Consider the following 23,706-nt stretch of genomic DNA (forward strand, 5'->3'; position numbering starts at 1 on the left):
TGCTGAGGAACTGGGAATATGGTCAATTGAAAGAAACTGACCACGAACTGAAAAGAAAGAGGGTTTTTTTTTTCACCCATGCCTTCACAATAGGAAAGAAATTGCAGGAGAAACTCTCAGGGCCACAACTAAGGGGGCGGGGGGAGCAGGAGGGTCTGCTGCCCCGGGCACTGGACTATAAGGGGCTCAAATTTCACACTTTTACCTGGCTTTCAACATTACAGGGGGGCGCCAAAATGCTTGGTTGCCCCTGCTGACCAAGCTTCTTGTTGCGGCTCTGGAAGCTCTACACGTACATGAATCAAAGCGGCTATTACGTCCCGATTAGGGCATTGTGAATGGAGTACGAAAATTTTTGTCAACAAGGGAACCTTTTGACTTCTAACATACTCTTGTAGTTTGGTAACGATAACTTTATAGAGAAAAAATTAATTTCGTTCAACCTTAGCTTCAGAATACGCAAAAAGAAAATAAAACTTTCGGAGAAAAAAAATTGATAACATCAACCTGTAAAACATGAAGTCCTGATAACTATAAACGAATTTTTTCCATGTTATGATTTTTGTCTGTTCCGTATTTAGCGAAAGTGATAACAATACCCGAATGATAACATTATCTGTGATGCTAATAAGCGGCGTCGACTATATTTATCAGAAAAAAATTGTAACATACGTACATCCTTTTTATACAGTCAAATCCTGTTTTAACGAATACCGTTATAGCAAAAATCTCGTTTTAACGAATAATTTTCTTATCCCCCAGATAAGTTCACATAAGAACAATGCAAAAACCTGGAATTCCGTTACAACGAAATTTCGTGATAACGAAGTGATGTCTCCGGTCTCTTGGTGTTCGTTATAATGGGATTCGACTGCATTTAAAATTCACATAATCTGAGTAGTTTTTCTCAAAAATAAAATTAGAATTGAAATTCTTGGGGTTTGTTGTCTGAAAAATAAGATTTATCACGTTTTATGTTACGCAGTAAATGTGTTAAGTCCGGTTATTATGCATAACCACCGAGCATTTTGGCAAGTTTGAAAAATTTCCTTAAATTTATCACTTTTACCTGCGATTATGCAAAATAGTGTCGTTGATAAATTCCATAAATCGTGCTAAATTATTCATCAAATTTGTCGGTTATTATGCATAATTACCATTTCGTATCGGTAGATATGATAAATCGGTCCTATTGCCGTGATAAGATTTATTATTTAAATGACCGTACTAGTGAGAGCCAGAGTCTGAACCGTATATAACTAACTCTGATTTTTTACGATTTTATCATATATAGGTCTGAGCAGTGTCAGTATGGTGTCAGGCGCTACATAGGTCTGAGCAGTGTCAGGCGCTACATAGGTCTGAGCAGTGTCAGGCGCTACATAGGTCTGAGCAGTGTCAGGCGCTACATAGGTCTGAGCAGTGTCAGTATACTGAAACTACTCAGACCTAATCTGGGGTAATCGGGAATGAAAGCGATAGGGAGTTGCTTCAGACCAACTTAATCAGGATTGCAGCATGGGCAAATGAATGGAGCATGACGTTTAGCGTAGATAAGTGCATGGTCGCTCATTTTGGTTTGAACAACCCACGGTTCTCTTACGAGTTGAATGGTGTCACTATCCCGGATTCAACTAGGGTCACCGATTTGGAAATTCTCATTGACGAGCGACTTATGTTTTCTGAACATTGTTCAGCGGTGGTCAAAAAATCGAATAGAATGCTTGGTCTCATTTTCAAAAAGGTCTCTTCGCGTTCTCCTAAAATCATTCTTCCGCTTTTTCGAGGCTTAGTTCGTCCTGGACTGGAGTATGCTGTAAGGTTTTGGAGACCATACCTACAGAGGGACATAGACTTGGTTGAAGGGGTGCAGAGAAGAGCTACGCGTGTCCTTATTGGCACACAGAGCTTGAGTTATGAAGAGAGGCTTCATTTTTTGAATATGTTTACATTGGATGAACGCAGGTGTCGAGGAGATATGATCGAAGTGTTTAAAATTTTCAATGGGATGGATAGGATGGACCATGAACTTTTAGTACACCGCCAATCGACTGCTTTTACAAGGGGACACCAGTATCGATTGGTGAGGGACAATACAAGGTTATGGTGTCGCAGGGAATTTTTCTCGAATAGGGTTGTTAATAAATGGAATAGCTTACCCCCAGAGGTAGTAAATTGTAACACAATTGACACGTTTAAAAAGAAGTACAATAAAACATGTTGGGGTAAATCGAGAAGCTATCCATTCTTAGAATAAGACAACCATAAGTATTCTTTATGGGCATTGTATGATATTTATCACGTGTATATATTGTTTACAATTTTTGTTGATTTCATTTTTAATTGGGTTGCTGTATTTTTGAAATATATGACAACCATATTTTTATGGGCATCTTTTTATCACCCACCTCGTTGGGCATTTTGTCTGTTGTGGCGTTGTATTTCTATTTGTATTTGTATATTTGTATAAAGCGCCCGTTCTGGTGGACGTATTCCATTGAAACTTGGTATATACGCTATATCAGTGTTTCCCAAAGTGAGCAATATCGCCCCCTGGTGGGTAATGGAATCGTCCGGGGGGAGCGATAGAAACTACGAGTATAACGTAGGAAGATCCTATGCGTTCGCTTGAGTCGGGGGCGATGAGAGAAAAAATTTCTGAAGAAGGAGGCTATGGAAAAAAAGTTTGGGAAACTATGCTCTATATGGACCATAGGAAAAAGGAAAATGCAATAAAAAGCGCACTTTCCCCTGGTTATTTATATTTGAACTATTTTTTATTGCATAAATCTCTCTACGATGCATAATCTCTCTCATTAACATATCCTGAAAATTTTGGTTGTATTCGGATGAGTAGTTTTTAGAAAAACTACTTATATATAGAGTGCAGGAACTTTAATTGTGTAAATGCCCTGTATTCAATATTAGAGTACTGGGAACAAGCATAAAAAAAAGAAAAACACACACTTTTCTCACTTTTCCCATTTGGGCCTCAGCTACACCTTAGGATAGAAATGATGGAATCACTCAAAAATAAATACAAAATTCAAATACTCAACGCATTTTACTTGTATTTTAAAACAATTTGTATTTTTTAGAATTCATCAGCATTTATCCATCGATGCAAATTTCACCTGAATTGTAATTGACATCGAGAACCGAACAAGTAAAATTTGTCTCAAAGTTGCATACATCATGGCAGCTGGGGGTGGAATAGTTGGATTCTATTAAAAAGTAGACGGAATCGAAACCGTACATACACCAAGGAGACTTCAAGCACGTAGAGAATCAAATATATCACAGCAACAAACACGACACCAAACAATGCAGAGAGCACCAATGAATGATATGGGAAATTATCAGCTATAAAAATGAAACACGATTGATGTAAGAAAAGAAATTGAAAATATTTAAAGCTTCAAAAATGAACTGAATAAATTACAACTAACTTTTTCATGAAAAATTCAGCAATTTAAGCTCTTCCCAAAATAGAATTTTTTCAAACCCTTTATTTGGCAGTGTTGCCTTCAAGCAAAATGAATTTCTCATACAGTAGAATCTCGACTATCCGGCCTAAAGTCTCCATGACGTTGCCAAATCACCGGAGCTGTCACCAAACTTTGCTAATTTTTCTGCCAATTTGGTGATATTCACAGAGGAATGCGTTGATTTTCATTTTTACATACGATAATGACTATTTATAGGCAAAAAAAAGGACATAATAAATAATAACTAAAAGTTATTTACATATAATTTTTTGTAACAATATTTATACACTTGGACTTATTTTTCTGTTATAAATTTTTAAAACGTGCAGTACAGTACATAACAAACATTTAAGACATGACCACAGAGACTCCCTGCTACCGCAGGGAATCCCCGAATCGAGGGACTAGCGCACCAACCTCTTGGTGACTATAACAAAAAAAAAGGCTGCCGTTCGGAATCAGCAATAAATTTTAGGTCCCGGTCTAATTAGCCCTCTTATGCAGAAAATGACCGTTGTGCGACATAAGTAATCAAATGATCACATTTTTATAATTTTTCGAAGGAAATATTACTCGCAATACTGTATATGCATAACATCGGTTTTTATCCGCACATGAATAATGGTCAGTTTGTATGTCCTGCCTACGTAAAAGATATAAACAAGATTTGGAGATAGAGGATTTAGGTGAACTACTAAAGGGGTGTTTGTACCCAGTGGAGTATTTACAGGGGGGGTTGGTGGCGGACTATAGTCAGGGCCGGACTTAAGGAGGTGCGAAAGGTGCGGTCGCACCGGGCCGCAAAATTTCAGGGGCCGCAATTATTCCAAAAGAAACCCTTTCCTTTCTCAGCAGATGTTTTGGAAATGTTTGATTAAAATTTAATTTTTTTTCCCATTAAACTATCATTGATTTTGAAAGGATTTTAGTGTAAAGCCCTATAATATCATTTTTAGTGTTATTAGGTATGGCATTAGCTTATGTCAAAGAGGAAAAAAGTGTATATGCAGGTGGTTGCATTCTTTACCACTGAAAAAAGTCGGGCTTTTCTTTCTGCCATCAAAGAATAACAGGGCTATATTTACCCAGAAAAAAAAAACATGCTTAGAGCAAGCATCAAAGAAAAAGGGACATCACAAAAGAAATCTAGTAATTTTTACCCTTGAAAACCTCCCCTCTCATTTGCGTTATCATCTAGTCTGGAGGTACCAATAGTGCGCACAAAGTGAATGTTTGCACTTTTCATTCGAGTGGTGCTTTAGCTAATCATTTGGTCATTTTTGTCGCACCACGGTCATTTTCTGCACGCGAAGGCTATTAAGACCGGGACCTACAATTTATTGCCGATTCCGAACGGCAGGCTTGTTTTTTATACTCATCGAGAGGTTGGTGCGCTAACCCCTCGATGGGGGACGCCCTGCGGTAGCAATTTTTTCTGCGGTCATGTCACCATTTTTGTTGTAATTCTGTGTCAGGTGCTTTAGCTATTTATGTTCTATAGTATTCTGCAGCATGGACATCTCTAGATCATAACTGTCCCGGAGCGAAGCAACTTCCACTGTCCTCTGGAGTGTTAATTGCATGCCTTCCTAGGAACTTCTGAACTGTAATGTTTCCCTAGGGAAGCTTGAGAATTTTTCAGTCATAAATACCATCTGAATCATTCTCTCATATGTTCCGGAAGACAGGGGCCGTCTTAAGAGTATCATGGGCCCCCGGATCAAGTGGTTTTATGGAGGCCCTAACTGGTAAATCCTAGAAAATTTCAACCGGATCTCATTTTTGTAAGGCCCCTTCTCTTGGGGTGCCCGGGTGTGCCCATGCGTTAAGACGGCACTGCCGGAACACGGATATACAATGTAAAAATTCTAAATTTTGACAGTTTTTACTACTGAGCTTCCGGAAAAAAATAAGACGTTTTCCCTCTGATTTTTTCTTCTTCTCAATTTAGTAATTCACCTAGTATTAACCAACATTAGAAATATTTTGTTTCGTGAATAGATTTCATGCATAGAAGCATTTAAGAGCACAAAGATCCGAAAATTTAGGATGTAGGCTATGTAGACCCCAGCAATTCGTTTTCCGATAAGACAATGTGTTTGCCTACTATTAAATAAATTACATCTGAGGTTTAGGCTGATTGCAGCTAGTGATGTTAATATTCGACAACCTATATACCAGGGCGCCTTTTTGAATTTCGAATTTGAGTATTCAAATGTTGAGAGTGCAATCTTGGATTTTATTTGTGGAAAGAAACCCTTGGTTTTAAACAAGTAATAACGTTGAAGAGCTCATATACAGTGAGTCCCACTTATAGCGTTTTCCAAAAACGCTATAAGTGGTAATAATATGCTAACTCTAGCATATATCGGGACCCATTTGACCCATTGGGACCATGTTATGTGCATGTACCGAGAGGCTCCCACATCCTACATCAGGGCCCTTAGGCCGGAATTGGGATGGCGAGCCCCCAAACCAGCTTTTCACGGGCCCTCTGTGGTAAATTTATAGTGTGAAAAATCAAAAAGTGATGAGAATCGTTCCGGCCCCTGTCAGCCCTGCTTTTGTGGGGGGGGGGGGGGTCATGCCGAGAGATATGTATATGTATAATATAAATATAATACCAGTGCTCCAAACACACAGGGTCGGGTACCCCGGGGGGATTTCACGGGACCCCACAAAAAGTATGCGAATTGGTGTACGGAGTAATTGATTGGGGGCCCTGGATTTTATTCGTTGGTAAAACGAATACAAATGAAAATTTTGCATGACAGTCGCAGCTGGGGATGAACGAGAAGCTTCCAAGTCGGGGGCCCCATGTTTACAGGTTTCATTTTGGGAGCCCTGGATGAATCTCATTCTTTTTTGTTGTTTAACATTGTAGAAGTTGCAACAGCGGAAGACCGAGATAAATCCCATCTGGATTCTTCACTAAAAATCTGCGTATTGTGTCCCCGCTACTGGATGTGGGGCCCTGGATTTTATTCGTTGTAATATTGATAAAAATTTTGTCCCCTCACAGGGGGTGTCCGACAAGCTTCCAAGTTCCCGTGGAAATTTTGACAGGTTCTAATTCGGGGGGCCCCCTAGTATTTGATAAAGATGATGAAACACTCTAAAAGTATGTCAGAAATGTATGTCTGTTCAATATGATTCGAGCCACGGTGAAATGTAAGCAGGTGGACCACGCTAATTATTATTAAGAATTTATAAATTTTGTCAAATTAATTAAAATGCGATTTCTTCATAATATATCGTGTTCGATTGATTACAATCTCAACTATCAACGCGTCCCTGAAATAATGAAAAAATTAATAATAAAATGAGTTCTCTTTTCTGAATAATTTTTTCCCTTTCAAGATTTATGTTCGTAAGTCGAAAAATTTATAGGTTAGGGAGCGACTGCATGAAATTTTTTTTGGAGGGACCGCAAAAATTCTTTTGCATTGGGCCGCGAAACTCCTAAACCCGGCCCTGACCAGTCCAGGGCGGCAAGTTCAGAGGGGCAGCAAATTTGAGGAATGAGTTTCCAAGAAAATTAGTAGAGTGAGAGAAGGGCGGCAAAATTTTTATACCTCTGAATACTCTCCGCATCTGCTCAGATGCCATTAGGGACTAGGACAGTGATTAACGAAAAATGTGACAGAGAGTTTGCAAGCACGTGAGTGAGCAAAAGGGTGACTTGGAGCGTGAGCAAGCACGTGAATGATGATCAAAAGAGTGATCTAGAGCGTGTGCAAGGTTTTGAATGACCGAAATAGGGACCTAGAGTGCGTGCAATCATGTGAATAACCAAAGGAATAATCTAGAGTATGTGTAAACGTGTAAATGATGAAAAGAGTGACCCATAAAGCAAGAAACTATGTCGGCTAGCAACCGAAATGCGTGTGCAAGTATATGAGTGACTGGTGCAGGCATGTTAGTGACCAAAACAGCGTGCAAACATGCGAGTGACCAAAACAGCGTGCAAACATGCGAGTGACCAAAACAGTGTGCAAACATGCGAGTGACCAAAACAGTGTGCAAACATGCGAATGTCTAAAAGATTGACTTGGAGTGTGTGTGAGCTTGGTAGTGATCAAAAGAGAGTGACTTAGAGACACAGGTGTACTTGCAGGGGGGAGGCTAAGCGGGTTATAGCATAATGTGGCAAATTGAAGGAAAGAGTAGTCAAGAAGAATTAAACTATATAGAATGGGAGAGGGGGCGGCAATTCATGTATCCCACAGGCGGCAGAACCATAAATGCGGCTCTGTTTGTACCCTTTTTCAGGCATTTGTTACCCAAGCAGGCAGCCTAGAGGTCAGGTTTAAAATGATCTTATTTCTTAGATAGATGTATATTTGAAATTTTGACAGTTTTTTTGTAACTATTTATATATATATAAGAGAGAGAGAGATGAAAACCAATTAAATACTTCCTTTCTTTCATACCGAGCACAACTCAGGTCTGTTGCCATGGGCAATTTACTACCCAGTGAGTTGTGCTCGCAGTGTGTGTACCTGACCGTATGATGCATATCTAGTGTTGTCCGATTTTTCAGTGCTACCATCTAGTTTTCAAAAACGAAGTGAGTGAAGGGTAATGATTGTATATTTATACCGTTTGTAGGCTTGTTGCTCTCTGAGGCGAGTTTTTTAACGGGGAGATCTCGACTCACATTCGCGCCTCGAAATTGGGAACCACAGAAAACCAACTTCAGCCGACCACCACTACGGCGTAAGAACCCGGATCCTCGCGCCCAATTAAATACCACTTCACCAACTTCGGCCATATCGTTATATTGCAATTTACTGCCATTAATGAGAAGAGTTGGAAATGAAAGCGCTGTCCATCAGTGGTTTCACTTCAAGTTATAGGGAAAACATGTTATCTGTATCCTCCCTGGGTTCGAACCCGGGACCGTGGCAACAACCCTCACGGTGGTACAGAAAGCTCAGACAAATTTTTGAATATTTATCCAAAATGTGTGTCCCTACTACCATCTCGACAGCCTCAGGGCAAAATGAAAGAGGGCTTAGCACCACCTATTAAATACATACAGTATTTAGTGTCATAAATCATTGCACCAGATGTTATTGTGGAAGCCCCTATACGCAAGGTCGTAGCGAGGGAAGGACTTGACCCCCCCGAAATGGGAGAAAATGACCGAAAAAAAAGGGAAAAAGATGGCCAAATCTATTGTTCTATCACTTTAGTCCCCCTGAACAAAATTTCTGATTACGGGCCTGCTTATACGTAACAGCCCGCATGCCCCCCCCCGGGGAGCTAGAATGATGTGAATCATCCCAGGGCTCCAGCCCGGAATGATTCACATCATTCTTTGTTTTTCACATTACAAATTCATAATAGTGGCGTCCCTGTGCAAATGAGGTCCACGTGCTCTGCGCCCAGAATTTCTGTGGGGAATGACAAACAACATGCTACCTTATACAATATAGGGAATTTTTTTCTGAGCAGCAAAAAACTTTGTATAAGTTTTGTGTCCTGTATACGGAAAAATCCTTGAACCTTCACTCGTATATCGGGGTGCCATAGATGAGACTTTAACCGCTCATACCCCCTTCTATCATCCCTCTGCCAATTAAATGCCGTAGTGCATCGAAGCCATGGATGGTATAAGAGAATAGGGATGATGACAATTTAAGAGAGTCATTCTCGCACCATATCTAATATTGTGAAAATTTTAGAAAATAAATGTGGGGGGGGGGGGGGCTGTGGAAGTACATGCTTACTCCGGGAATTACCAGCTGTCTCCACAGGCAGGGCCGAAACTAGAGGGGGAGGGGCGCAACTGCCCGGGGCGGAAAAACTTAGGGGGTGGCAGTTTTAGGTAGAAATAAAGAACACCGTTATAAAATTATCGAATTTTAAAGTTGGGGGCAGCGGCAAAATACTGTTTGGCCCAGGCGGAAAAAAATCCTAGTTATCGCTCTGTCCACAGGAACTAATAGATAACATACAGGGTCTCCTGTGAGGGCTAATGCTGCCTCTATCTCATCAATCGTTCGTCGTAGAGGTATAATTATAATTTAAAAATGCTCAAAAAGTGTTCAAAAATTACCCTGTACCAGTTTTGAGAGTAAAAATAAAATGCGTATATAATAAAATAAAAAAATCTAAATTTTTATACGGTCTCCCGTCCTCTAACTTCCAATTAGAAAGTTGTTGTCCTGTCTCTTCTGAGGCCAAGAAAAAAAATCCAAATTTCTAATAAGAAAACGCTCCCAAGCTAAACTCATAGAATTCGACAAAAATTTTACAGGCGTTAGTAGATGGCTCAAAATATGTACCGTGAAAAAAGTAGCTGCGGAATTGCATTAGGAGAAGAGTAAATTAATGTTGAAAATTGGGTCTTGGGATGCCAAACTCGTAGAGTTAGCATCAACTGGCGACTTTGCATTCTTGAAAATTAACGAAAACATCTAATGCGTTTACACTATCAAAACGTGGTTTATGCTGTATTTAGAGGCGTTAATATTTGAAAAATAGCTTCTGAAAAGTACCACTCGAAAACCAGAATATGCAGATTTTAGAAGCGCATTAGTACTATCTTGCATAGTTTACAACAGATATAATTGATTACAATTGATTCAGGTCGAATGAAAGGGTTAATTTCTTTATAAATTGAAAGCGTTACAAATACGACGCTCATTGAAGTGTGGGGGTTGCCGTCAAGTAAATATCCGACAGATGGCAGAACGGATACTAGCAGAAGGAGAAAGTCTTTCTGTGAGGACACGATATATCTGTCGACACCACTAATCTACGAACATTGAATTGTTCGTCTTCAACCGTTGAGTTCGCCATGTGCCATCGACGCCGTCGCATTTCTCGTTCCGTGTAAATATGTTTTAATAAATAATAATATTCATTCCCGTGCCACTCTCGCCTCAGTGGTGACCAAAGGACTCGAAACACGTACCATCGACATCAATGGAAACGGCATTGAGGCCAGGACTTGTGGACAATTTGTGTAGAAAATTCACGCTGGAACTCACATCGTACGTCACCTACGTCCAAGGATTTCCGCCGACAGCTTGGATGTTTACGACAATCTCATGCCGTGAATACTTTCGCTTCTGAAGATCGCTCAGCGATAATCACGTAAGTCCCAATTTCGTCCTTTTCGGGAGAGCCGTCAGAACCATGTATATAGGAACTGTAAATTTCCGTTTTATATATAATACTTTCGCTATCAGCAATATGTCTGTCACTAACGCCGAGGGTGCCGCTGCTCAAATCGATCGTATAGGTCTAAAAATGCCACCTTTCTGGCGCCAGAACATCGCTTTATGGTTTTCCCAAGTCGAGGCGTCGTTTCTTTTATCGGGTATCACGAGAGACGAAACTAAATATGCTGCGCTCATCGCCTCAATCGACGCAGATACTTTATCTCACGTTTCTGATTTCGTTTTCCAACCTCCGGAAACAAATTAATATGAGGCATTGAAACAAAAATTAATCGCAGAATTTGCTGATTCGGAAGCCACACGAATACGTAAACTTTTGGGGGACCTACAGTTGGGCGACAACGAACCGTCATTTCTGCTCCGTCAAATGCGAGAGTTGGCAAGGGACAAAATTGACGATGACTTTTTGAAGAACCTATGGCTCCAGCGGTTGCTTACGACCATTCAATCTATTCTTTCCGCCTCCACCGAGGAGTTGACGCAGCTTGCCAAGCTGGCAGATAAAATCCACGAAGTTGCTGTTGATCCAAGAGTGACGTATTCTCTCGCGACCGATGACGAATCTTCAAATGCTGTTGCCGTGATTTCGCCTCTCATAGCGGACTTACAAAAACAAGTTTCCAAATTGACAGAGCAGGTTAATCATCTAAGATTTCGACGTAAACGATCAACCTCTCGTAACCGACGTTCATTTTCTAGGGGCTCCAATACGTCGCAACAGCCACGTCAAAATTTTGCATCGGAACTGAACGACGAACACTGTTATTATCATGCCCGTTTCGGAAATTTAGCTCGCAAATGCAGAGATCCTTGCACTTTCTCTAAGTCGGGAAACGAGTAGCAGCTGCCACTCAGCAGCTAGTGGGTGGTAGCTTACCTCTTTCAATAAGTCACAGGCTACACGTTTACGACAAGACCACAAATCGTCGATATTTGATCGATACCGGCAGTTACGTATCATGCGTTCCGGTAGGTCGCAACTCGCAAAATCACAATCCCGATCCACTCGAACTGTACGCTGCAAATCAGTCCAGGATCAAAACTTATGGTACCGGACTCATTAACTTAGACCTTGGGCGCAGGAGGTGCTTCAAGTGGAACTTTATCGTCGCGCAAGTAGCCGTTCCCATAATTGGTGCTGATTTTCTTCGACATTTCGGCCTCTTGGTCGATCTCAAAAAGAAACGTCTGGTCGACTCTATCACCAACCTCAGCATCTCCGGCATATCTCAAGCTTGTTCCCAGTGTACAGTTCGTGTGATTGACGACTCCTCTCGCTACCATTCCATTTTGAAGGAGTTTCCAGAGTTAACTAATCCATCTGAAGCTTTTCGCTCTGTGAAACACAACACCGTTCATTATATTCAGACCACTGACCCGCCCATACACAGCCGGCCTCGAAGGTTGAATCCGCAGGTGCTTAATACAGTTAAAAAAGAATTCGAGTACATGGTAGAACAGGGCATTTGCAGGCCTTCCAAAAGCTCTTGGGCCTCCCCATTACACATTGTGCCAAAAGCTAATGGTGCAATTCGTCCTGTCGGATATTATCGACGGCTGAATGCGCAAACCGTCCCTGACCGTTATCCGATACCTCATCTCCAGGACTTTTCACATGCTCTTCATGGTATGAACATCTTTTCAAAATTAGACATCTTACGAGCATACCATGCTATTCCAGCCAACGAATCGGACATTCACAAAACCACTATCATCACTCCTTTTGGACTGTTCGAGTTTCCGTTCCTGAATTTCGGTCTGTGCAACGCTGCCCAGTCCTTTCAACGTTTCATCAATGAAATTCTCCGTGACGTTCCGAACTGTTTCGCTTACCTAGATGACATACTCGTTTTTTCAGCCGATGAAGATTCGCATGTATCCCATCTCCGACAAATTTTTCGACAGCTAGACCAATATGGTATAAAGCTCAACGTATCCAAGTGTGAATTCGGAGTGTCGGAACTTTCGTTTCTCGGCCATAAGGTTTCTGCAGCCGGCATTGGACCTCTACTCGAAAAAGTACAAGTCATCCTAGACTATCCATTGACGAAGACCATCAAAGATCTGAGACAATTTCTAGGACTTTTAAATTTTTATCGAAGGTTCTTTGCACACGCTGCACACAAGCAAGCCAGATTAACTGCTTTTCTCAAAGGCTCTAATAAAAACGAAAAAAAGGATATACCTTGGACAGAAGAAGATCGACAGGCGTTCACAGAAACCAAGCAGCAGTTGGCTCAGGTGACACTATTCGTGCACCCTAATCCAAACGCTCAGATAGCCTTGTGTGTTGATGCATCGGATTACGCTATTGGGGGTGCACTTCACCAGATCAACAACAATAAACTCGAGCCACTCGGTTTTTTCTCGAGAAAACTGAGTGAGACAGAACAAAAGTACAGCGCCTATGACCGAGAATTGCTTGCTGCGTTCGCTGTTACGAAACATTTCCAGTTCATGCTTGAAGGAAGGCAATTTTGCATACTCACAGATCATAGGCCATTAACGTTTCCCTTCAATCAAAAACCGGAAAAAACTTCTCCTCGACAGACACGACAGCTTTCGTTCATTTCACAATTTACGACTGACATTCGTTACGTGAAAGGTTCTGACAATCAGGTTGCTGATGCTCTCTCCCGAATAAATGCGATCGAATTTTCCAGCCAAATCGATTACGAAGCAATTTCTCAAGCACAGACGACCGATCCAGAGTTGCAGACGAATTCTTCATTGCAGCTTCAGAAGCTTCTCCTACCTGGAACTTCAGCCGAAGTTTTATGCGACATCTCCGACGGAAGAGTCAGACCGTATATAGCAAAGGACTTTAGACTACAAGTCTTCAAGGTAACTCACGGACTCTCGCATCCAGGAGTGAAAGCAACGCAACGAGTCATCACTGAGCGCTTCGTCTGGCCGTCGGTCAAGAAAGACTGTAAAACATGGGTGACATCATGCATACCATGTCAACGGACGAAAGTGCAACGTCACACTGTCAGCGACTCAGGAACATTCTTGCTACCGAACGGAAGATTCGACCACGTACACATCGATATCATCGGACCACTTCCACCAAGCCAGGGCAACCGATACGCAATAACGATGATTGACAGATTCACACGCTGTCCAGAAGTAGTGCCCTGTTGCAGATATCTCGGCGGAAACCGTTGCAAGATATTTTGTGCCCACTTGGATTTCCCGATTCGGCGTACCTAGCAGAATCACCACCGACAGAGGTCGACAGCTCGAGGCACAGTTATTCCAAGAACTGGCGCAGCTGCTTGGAATACAAAAACTTCGAACGACATCGTTTCATCCTCAAGGCAACGGCCTAGTCGAAAACTTCCATCGGCCACTAAAGGCAGCTCTAAAGTGCCAACTCACCGACCGATGGGCAGATGTCTTACCAATTGTTCTCCTTGGCCTCCGCTCAACCTATCGACCCGAAATCAAGGCCACATGTGCAGAACTGCTCTATGGTGCCACACTGCGGTTACCCGCGGAGTTCTTGGTTCCGAGTACCGAGCAGCCCACGGATCCACTAACATTCGCAGCACAACTAGCGAACACCATGCATAATATTGCGCCCGTTCCTACTGCTAACCACAATAAACTGAAGGTCTTCATTCATCCAGTACTTCAGACATCGACTCACGTGTTTGTGCGCAGAGATGCCGTGAAGCCTCCGCTCCAGTGCATTTATGATGGCCCGTTTCAAGTCATGCAGCGGACGCCCAAATACTTCGTGTTACGGATTAAAGATAAGCATGAAACAGTGTCCATAAACCGACTAAAGCCAGCATTTTTGCTGCAGGAAGATGTGATACCACAAAACTTTCAGCCAGTGAAAACGACCACCGAACCTACCACTCGTAGTGGGAGAAAAGTCCGATTCCCTGATCGCTATAAATCGTGACTGAAGTCACTGGTGGGGGAGTACTGTGGGGGTTGCAGTCAAGTAAATACCCGACAGATGGTAGCACGGATACTGGCAGAAGGAGAAAGTCTTTCTGTGAGGACACGATATATCTGTCGACACCACTAATCTACGAACGTTGAATTGTTCGTCTTCAACCGTTGAGTTCGCCATGTGCCATCGACGCCGTCGCATTTCTCTTTCTGTGTAAATATGTTTTAATAAATAATAATATTCATTCCCGTGCCGCTCTCGCCTCAGAAGAAATGCATAAAGCAGAAACGTATTTTACACCATCTACAGCGAGCGAATGTTTTGAATGCAGTTTTGTTTTCAGCAATCAAGTGCGTTGTTTACAATAAATATGAAATCAAGATGAGTGGTTTTAAGCGGCATCACAAACATATGAACGATTTTACCCGGTGGCGTAACACTATCAATCAAATCATTTTTCAAGGGTGACCAAGAATCCACTTTAACAGTACGGTTTCATCGGGTGTGTTTTTAAAAAATGCACTTCCGATAAAAATATTCGCGCAGTTCTTCTGATCCCATTTTCCCCGATTTCTAAGAGACGGTATAAATATTGTCAGCTTGAAACATTTTCTGCCGAGCTTGGGTTCCAAATTGTCCTTTAGGCCCAGAATACACAATAAATAAAGGCGATAGCAGCATTTCATCTTCGCTGATTGTTGGTATTACAGTATATGAAAATGGCTCGTAGCATGGATAGATTGTGCAGCACTTTCAATCTGTTTTGAACCCAAAAAAAAAAAGAAAAAAAGCGTTCTCCCCGAATAAATTTCTTTATTAAAACCCTGATTGTCAGTATTAAACATCTGGTTATCCTTCGCAACTGCGAATTCTTTAAAAAATACATACATCATTTACATATGCTTTTGAAGCATTTATAATATGATCCTCTTCATAAATCTGCTTTTGAGCGATCATTTTAGTAATTTTTCTGCTAACAATTCTACATTTCTGTTTGAAACTACGGAGCCATTTTTCGGAAGCTTTGAATGTCATTTTTAGGGACAGCTTTGTTACAAGCCCAGCTTTTCAAATCCGAGTCATGCAGGTTTACATGCCTGCGCCTGGCATCCCGAAAACTTTTGAAAACGTATTTTTGAATTTCATATAGTTTGTGTCTCTTATCACAACATTTGTTTTGACTTGATTTCCCCACAAATACACTTGAGTCAACCTTTTCACAAATCCATACTTGCTTTGAACAGATTTTAGTGTGCGTTGTTTCATTTTTTTACTGCTACGCCAGTATTTAACTGCTGCTCTTTTAGTTTCAAAAATGGGATACTCTGGACTTTCTCATTTTTATAACTCTTCACCTACATACATTTCATCATTTTCATCTATAATGTGAAAATCAGAATTCTCAAGTTCACTTTCGTCAACGCCCCGATGACGCGAAATCCAGAGTGTCTTCTACTTCATCACTAAACATTTTCAAATAGAGACAGATCAGGTTCTTTCAAAATTTCCATTATTTTATTTTTTAAATTTATTTCGTTACCGTTGAACTTTGCAATGGAGCGCCGGGCTAAGCCCCTATCTCCTCCGTCATTGGTTGGATTTTTAGCGAATAGAAACTTTGTTTATTAAAACATTGCTTAAACTATGCTTATGTTAATAGACACTTGATATAAAAAATTGTTTCTAAAAAGTTTTCTAAAAAATTATTTACGTTAATTTAAAACATCATTGAATTAGGAAAAATTTGGAATTATTTTTAAAACGGCTGGAATTGATTTATCTTATATTTTTAAACTCAACATGTGTCTTCGGACGAGCTTGTTAGTATCGTTACCTGTTAGTGAAACCGCTGGAGAAGTGAAGGGAAGAGCTTGGACTCCAGTGATTCGTTCATTTGGAAATCCAGCCTCGGTATTGGCTGGTTCGGCCCTTTGATCCTGGCTGCTACCTGAAAAGAAAATATTAGAAGAAAAGATAGAAATTTTTAGGAAGTTATAGTTAAAAGTAACAAAATGTTAGTTAAAATAATTAAATATTAGTAAATATTTTTTTTTATAAGTTTTCATTATAAAATTTTTTTTGGGTTTTTCATTTTTCATAAAGATTAGCGTGAAAAATAAAACACAAGCTAAAGGAACTTGGGCACTACCCAAGGGCGTAGCCAGGGGGACTTGGGGGTCTGGTCCCCCCCCCCCGAAATGTGAGAAAATGACCGAAAAAAGGGAAAAAGATGGCCAAATCCATTGTTCTGTCACTTTGGGCCCCCCCCCGAAATGAAAGTGGTCCCCCCCCCGAACGAAATTTCTGGCTACGCCCCTGGCACTACCTCCTATATGTATATAGGAGGTAGAGGTAGTGGTTCAGTGCACACTAGCTCCAAGGAAAGATTGAGGTATTCGTTGCCTCTGTAGTCTAGGGCGTTCACCCGGAAAGTGAAAGGACCTGGGTTCGATTCCCCACAGGGGGCAGTTGAATTTTTTCTATCTTTCCAAAATATATCTTCGCATCAGCCAGCTGTTAAAAAACCTTTGTATAATACAGAATTGATAAGAACTCTATCTGTTCATTTTCTATTACTCAAAAAAGGCCGAATTCGAAGGATTGAGAGAAAACTAATAGGTGTGGAAACAGTCGAACACACATGACAGTTTGGCTTTGTCACTACCAAAGCCGCTTGAAAGTTTAATGCACTTTTAGTGCAGCTTTGGTTACCAAAAAAAAAAGAGGTGAAGTGGTTTCCATTACAATTTTTCATCCATTTAATTTTTTTAATTTAAAAATTTTTGACCTGCGATGTTTTTGACCGCGATGTTTTGACGTAGACCCTTAGTTATAGATTAGTATTAACAACAATTAACCATCACAAAAAGTCCGTTGAATTCAGAGTAGCAATTAATTATCATTAACTAATTAATGATTAATTAATGATGAACTAACGATTTTGCTTTTATTATGTCATAACGAATTAACGATTAGTATTAACAACAACTAATAGTCACAAAAACTCCGTTGGTTTCAGTATAATCATTAATTAACGTTAATTAATTAATGATTAAATAAAGATTAAGTTTCTATTTTGTCATAAGTAATTAACGATTAGTAATAACAATAATTAATCGTCACAAAAACTTCGTTGGATTTACTATTCTACTATAAGTATCCGTTTCAAAGTCCAAGCGATGAGCAGGTCAAAAGCGAGAAATAGAAAATGAAATAATATAATTCATTCTGGTTAAAGCGGGTAAAAGCAGGTACGCGCGCGGCTCTTATAAACAATCCCTACATTTCTAGTTACATTGTAGAAATTTAGCGGTGTATACAGTCAAACCTCGTTAATGAGTCACTCTTGGGAGAACAAAAATATGACTTGATAAGCGGAGTGACTCGTTAAGTGGAGTGAGCCATAGCTGTGCCAATTCCTGGTTGAAAATAATTGGTACTTCCAAAAAGCGATCCGGTAAGCGGAGTGACGTGTTAACCGGGCACTAACGAGATTTGACTGTATATATATATATATATATAGTAAAACCTCGATTAGTCGTCACCTCAAGTTATCGAAAAATTATGACGGCGGAGTGTGTTGTCAATTTTAATGTGCAATGTTGTGAAAATCGTATAAATTTAAAGTAATATGAAATTTATAAAAGTATGAATCAAAATAACAATATTAATAAAATTTACAAAAGAAAAAATAATAGCACTTTTTTTATCTTTTTTATCTCTTATTACTTAAATTATTGTGGTAAAATGTACTGTACACTTTGATTTATACTAATAATTTTTAATAATTTTTGTTCCGTTTGGGTATATAGGATTTTATGGTGACTTAAGCATATGGTAATGTTATTAATAAGCTCTTTTTTTAATGGGAGCCATAAAAATAGTCTGTTCCTCTTTCTCAAACTTTTTCATAGTGACGAGTTAACGAGGGTTTAATAACATTGTTGTCTATGAGAGCTGGAGGGGCTTGAAGAAAAATGACGACTTAACCGGAGTGACGACTTATTAGGGTGACGACTTAACGAGGTTTTACTGTATATAAGGGTAAATCAATCAAACATAACTACACTTTGATCTTTCCAACACATTTGGTGTCGCCATCTAGTGAACAATAGCATAAATAAAAAAATCCTATGAACTTTTTTTCAGTTACCGTGGGAGTTAATAGATGGCGCAAAATTATGTACGTTAAAATCTGTTTCGCTATCCATTAGTCCATACGTCCATGCATCAGCCATAGCATAATCACTGTTTCTTGAACAGTGATTTAGCTTTTTTAGCTTATGACCCCTTTTGGATCATAATTTCCTTCTCGTACAGCCCCTTTTTTTGTTGAACTTTTTTAACTTAAAACTAGGGATACGTAAATTTCGTATTTACGAAAAAACCGCGATATATGCGAAATTTGCTAATTTTGACGAAATTAATGCGAAAAATTGAATTTTTACTATTTTTCCGAGAAATCTCGATAATTTAGACTTTACACTTAGACGTCATTAATGTTTCCGAACGCTCCCAAGCTGTAATTGACACGTTAAAAGAATACAAAAAATTGAATATTCTGAAGTAAAGAGCCTAGTATCAGACTCCGCGCCAGGGCCGGATTAAGGCCGGTATTACACTATAAAAGTTTGATAAAAGTCCTATTAAAAAACTTGAAAAATGCAGCCAATAAGGTCAACGGTTGCATTTTCTAGAATGTAACCAATAACCTTATTGGTTAGATTTTTCAAGTTTTATAAAATGGATTTTATCAAACTTTTATAGTGTAATACCGGCCTAAGACGTTTGAAGGCCCTAAGCACTTGAATGATTTTTGTGCTCCCCCCCCCTCCCCCCCCCCCGATACCTACCAGTATAAACTAAAAAAAAGGTGAAATTTTATATTTCAGAAGTAACTAATCTAAGGCTAATCATACACTATGAAAGCTTTATGAAAATTATTTTATAAAACTTGAAAAATGCAACCAAAAAATTTACCTGTTACATTCGAGTCAATGCAACCGATCATCTTATTGGTTGCATTTGTAAAAGAATTATTGCAAATTTTTTATAGAGTAATTCGGGTTTGAGGCAGAATTATGATGCAAATATTTCTAAGCACAGAATTTTTACTCACCAGCTTCCCTTTTCGTTCTACTTACAAAGTTTTTTGGTATCTCCGCAGTAGCCCAGATCGATAAGATACTCGCCTAAAGCACCAAAGGATGTTTAGAGGTGTCGCAAGTTTTTATACCTGGTTCGTCGTTGGGTACAACAGAAATGGCGGCATGACCACAGAAAAAGATTGCTATTCAGGGAGTCTCACATCGAGGGGTTAGCGCACCAACCTCTCGATGAATATTTAAAAAAAAAAAGGCTGCCGTTCGGACGGCAATAAACTGTAGGTCCCGGTGTAATTAGCCCTCTTGCATTTATTTATTCAGAATAAATGCAAGAAATAATGCCAGCATCTATCGAAATTAGAATAAATGCAAGTGATATTTTTAGAATAAATTAAAATTCCATATAAATGAAAGAAATAATTCCAGAAATTGATGAAAAATTCTAAAAATGATGAAAATTCAGAATTCTAAAAATTATAGTCTTACGAAAAAAAAAAAATCCAGAATTCCATAGTTGTGAAGTTCCGACAAAGAGTGAGCGAGCAAATGAGTGGCAAAGTGAAGAGGTATTGACCGCATGAATGATCAATTGAAGGGGGGGGGGTGTGACCGTATTAGTGAATAATAAAGTGGATGGGTGACTGCATGAGTGAGTGAAGAAAATGGTCACTAACTTGATCACTCATTTGATAAATCATACAATCAGGCATTTGGTCACTCATATAGTTGCTCACACACTTAATAATTCATTGTAAAATGCAGTCACTCACACTTACTCATATGGTCACACATACGGTCACATTCCTACTCACGTGGGTGCTCATACGGTCACTCAAACACTCAGTTGGTCATTCACTTGAACACTCATGTGGTCATTCACACACTCAGTTGGTCACTCACTTGAGCACTCATGTGGTCATTCCCCTCAACCATTCAGTAACTCACTTTAACACTCATGTGGTCATTCCCTCAACCATTCAGTCATTCACTTACTCATACAGTCACTCACTTGGCCATTCATACGGTCACTTTACTTGATCTTTCATTTTACCATACTGTCACTCAAACTTACTCATACGATCAATGACTTGGTCACTCACTCACTCACCCCCTTATATGGTCACTCACTCATAGTCAATCACCCCCCTTATATGGTCACTCACTCATAGTCAATCATCCCTTTATATGGTCACTCATCCCTTATATGGTCACTCACCCCCCTTGTATGGTCACTCACCCAATCAGTTGGTCACACATATGGCTGCTCACTTAATCACGTGGTCACAAACATAGTCAGTCACTTACTTGATCACTCACGTGGTCGCTCATACAATCAAGGCAGGGGTGAAATGAATTCTAACTAATGTGAGAAACCGTTTTCGAAAGTAATGAAATATTTAGAATCGATGGATTAAAAATAACTGCAAGAAAATAATTCCAGTACAATGGAAATTCAGAATTAATAATAAAAAAAATTCCAAAATTGACGAAAATTCAGAATTCAGGGAAGAAGTAATTCCTGAATTATTTAAAATGCAGAATTAATGAAAGTGATCACTCCAGAATTGTTTAAAATTCAAAATTAATGAGGAAATTCCAGAATTATATTTCTAGAATTTGAAAAGTAGTAATTCCAGAATTATTAAAAATTGAGAATTACTGATAGTAATAATTTTAAAATTATTAAAAACACAGAATTAATGAAAATAATAATTATGAAAATTTAGAAATTATGAAAGTAATTTCAGAATTGTTGAAAATCCAGAATTAATGAAAGTGATAATTCTAGAATTATTGGAAATTTTCAGAATTAATGATAAAATTCCAGAATTATTAAATATTCAGAATTGATGAAAGTAATAATTCCAGAATTGGTGAAAATTGGCAAGCGAAATAACATATAAATGAGGTTTTACATAAAAAATGAAGCTTCTCGCCGAGACTCAGCACCGTCACCGTCGAAATACAAACTAAACCATTCGCTCACGGCTCGGACTCGTTGCAGTGACGGCGCTCGGCCAGGATGCGGAGATGTGTGAACGGCTGTATTGCTTAGTACTGTGCAAATTGAATGGCACACACACACACACACACGGATCGGCACGGTCAGATGCGTATTTATTGTTGTGCTGCCTTGGGCTATTCAAATTTTGTCTCCCTTCTCCCATTCAAGTCTAATTTTATTGACTCAAATTCACAGCCCTGTACCGTAACGAGCTTGAGGCGACCACCGATAGATAGCGCCGTCATTTCCAACCCATCTCACTAATGGCAGTAAATTGCAATACAGCGATATGGCCAGAGTGGTGTTTCGTGAAGTAGCCCTGCGCTGTAACCCTCTTGTAAATCTGCCCTTGTAAATATGCCCTTGTAATATGTAAATAAATCTCTATCTTGTCTTTTTTGTCCTTGATGTGAGCCGCCCAATTCAAGTTCTCGTCAATATGGATTCCTAAATAATGCAATACCTTTGTTCGTTTTACAGGGGTTCCTTCTATTTTGATGGTCGGCGGGCTCTTCGAGGAGACCCGTAAGAACCTGGTTTTCTGATGCGATAGTGTTCGCTGTAGTCTCTGTAGCCAAGTATTCAGCTGAGGTAGCGTTTCTCGGCGAGTTTGGCTGTTCTTTCGATTGTGGGACCCGATGCGATTATGATAAAGGCATCTGCAGTACTTGAACCAGCACATTGGTTGGCCAGTCATCCTTCAGGACCTCATCGATAGCTAAGTTCCAAAAGAACGGCCCAGAACAGGAGCCCTGGGACACTTCCCTGAAAAAGCGACATCGTAGCCATGCCCTCATCAGATGACAGTTCTCTTCGTCAGCAGATCTGCTGTTGCAGCTCGTGGGTTATCTGGTATCGGTGGGTCCGAAGTCTCTTCCAAATTGCTCCATAGCTTAGATGGTCAAATGTTCCGCAGATATCGACCGAAATGATGGCAATGTCATTCCCGTTGCTTTTCTGTCTGTTGACTTCCGTCATCATGGCCTCAATGGCCGAAACTGTATATTGACCTTTTCTGAAGCCGTACTGGCTACGATGCCACCACTGGGCTTTTTCAGTGAAGAACGTTTTTCTCTGCCTGGGCAGTTTCTTGAGTACCTTGCTGATACAAGATAATAGGGATATCGGGCGGTATGATCCATGCACTTGTTAAACCAAGTAGCGGATAGGTCAGGCTTGGCTCTTTGCAATACCTTCACCATGCGGTTGTTTATGTGATCAGGTACAGGTGCTTTCTTATCGTTAAGATTTTTGATGATCCTGTCAACTTCAGCGTGGGAGAATGGCTTGTCTTTTGAAAAGTTTGCTGCTCTGATTGCATCTCGGTGTCTTTCTTTAGCCAGCTCTTCCGCAGGTTAAATATCCGGGAAGATTGTAGCGATCTGTCGGTGAGTTGCCTCCAGGATTTTCTCGTTGCCCTCGTTTTGAAGTATTACCTGTGGAAGGAACGTCTCTGATTTCAAAGCGGCTTTGTATGTTCCGTATGCGTCGGACGTTTTCTGGCACTTTTTCTTCCAATCTGACAGCTTGGCGGAATTGATCATTTTGGAGTAGGAAAGCCGCTTTGTCCATGGAAAACCGTTCTTGCCTGAGTTCGCAGGTTCTCGGGGGCTTTCTTCCAGCGTCGCTTCAAAGCCCTCACTTTCTTTTTCTCTATAATGAGGTCTTGGTTCCACCACGACGGGGGTGAAGCTGCTGGCTTTGCAGTGTCGTTTGTTCTTAGTGTTCTTTCGCTTGCTGCCAGGATCGTGGACACCGCGTTGTCGGAGGCATCCTTGAGCTCTTCACTCGTTCCGCAAGCCTTAAGTCTGTCTATTAATTGGGGCAGGGCTGTTTTTAGCAGTTTTGCGAAGTTCGAGAGTCTAAGTTCTGTTGTTCTAAATCCCCGCGTCTGATGTTCGTAGGTTCGTCCCTGATTTTGATGTGGATGCATGCGTGCCCGCTAAGTGACTCCTCTTCTCCAACTGACCAATCAATGAAATTCGCAATTTTTCAGGAGTTGCTGAGC

Source organism: Pholcus phalangioides, unplaced genomic scaffold, assembly GCF_987345545.1.
Source record: "Pholcus phalangioides strain wild (caught in Gottingen) unplaced genomic scaffold, Ppha-v1.0 ptg000017l_1, whole genome shotgun sequence".
Taxonomy (NCBI): Eukaryota; Metazoa; Arthropoda; class Arachnida; order Araneae; family Pholcidae; genus Pholcus; species Pholcus phalangioides.